Source organism: Balaenoptera acutorostrata, chromosome 8, assembly GCF_949987535.1.
Source record: "Balaenoptera acutorostrata chromosome 8, mBalAcu1.1, whole genome shotgun sequence".
NCBI lineage: Eukaryota > Metazoa > Chordata > Mammalia > Artiodactyla > Balaenopteridae > Balaenoptera > Balaenoptera acutorostrata.
This window is the reverse complement of record NC_080071.1, coordinates 38,982,145-38,983,627: the sequence shown is the minus strand read 5'-3', so window position 1 is coordinate 38,983,627 and position 1,483 is coordinate 38,982,145.

Here is a 1,483-nt window from a genome sequence, read left to right as displayed (position 1 = left end):
TGACCCCGACGTCGCTTTCACTTCCTGGATGAAAGGGGCCGGCTCGTCCCGGGAAACCCCTCCCCGGCGGCGGGGCTGGAGGAACGGGCGCGGCCTGCAGCCACTCCGCCGAGCCGGAGGCTGCGCGAGGAGGGCGGGCCAGAGCCGTGACTCCTCCTCATCATCCCACAGGCCCTCGGCTGGCGGCCCTGGGCTCCAGCTCTCACCCCGGACGCTGAGACCCGGACCGACGGCCCCCCCGGGGCCTAAGCCTCAGGGCCCAGGACCTGCGGACTCGGACCTGGCTGCGTGCGCAGCCCCCGGGCCGACCCGAGGACTAGCCGCCCCCCCTCCCCCACCCACGTCGCACTCGTAGGCCTCTCAGGTTTTCCTGTAACTGAGTCTCAGGTCTTTCTGGTGGTTGTTTTTTTTCAAAAAAAAAAAAAAAAAAGCCTCCTATTTATGTTTCCTTCGTATCCTTCTCCCATTCAGGGGGTCCGAGAAATTATCTTCTAGGAAGTCAGTGTGCCATTGAGAGCCCTCCGGCAAGGAACCGCGAGGGGCCCCAAGGAACTGTCACCACGCCGACAATGAATCTTAGCCACAACTTCATTTAGAATATAAAACACGGAAGCAAGCGTTGGACTTTATTTTAAAAATGGAAGTTTTCTCTAGCCTTTATAATTTTTTGAAATCCTGGTTGGAAATGACCATCCCCTTGTATAACTGACAATAATTTTCAGATTTCTGGAATTTCACAAGCTTTAAGCAAAGCCGATATAAGCAGGCTCAGTGCTGCGGCTTTCAGGCTTTTAGCATCACTGAGGCGGATAACACCTGCCCTTCCAGAGCCTAATCCAGGCCTTCGTTGAGGTCCTGGTATGGGTAAAAGTCTTTGGGTATTCGCTTGGAAATACGGCGAATTGACGGATAGATGGACAGATGGAAATGTATTTAATAAATCGAATACGTATAGTTAAATGTTAATGATAGACTCCAAGTAGTGAATATAAGGCCGCGGTGATGGGGTAGTAAAATTTATTCTGTATGTTGTAAAGTTCTTCATGCTAAAATGTTGGGGGTGAGGATATAAGGCTGGCTTTGTGTCGGACTTGGTCAAATCCCTGCTGCGTATTAGCCGTGAGATTGAAACAGGATGCCCAATACTCAAATTACTTCGTTTTCTCGTCTGTGGAATGTGGATAATTACCTATCTCGCAGAGTTCGTAAGAAAAGCAAAACTGTTAAGAGCTTTACCCGCACTCCTATAAGCCCTCAAATCAAGGGCGACCGCGAGTGGTGAGAAAAGGAAATGCAAACCAGCAGCCGGTCCCGAATCGCTGGAGTCGGCTCTGGGGAACCGCCGTTAACCCCGCTGCGGGGAGCAGCGGTACCTCTGTGTACTAGTGTGTGGCTTAGCCTGGAACCTCTTAATGCATGACTTCGACCCCGAGAAGGCGCTTCAAGGACACCGCAGAAGCAGAATGCCTCCCCCGATGCCCAC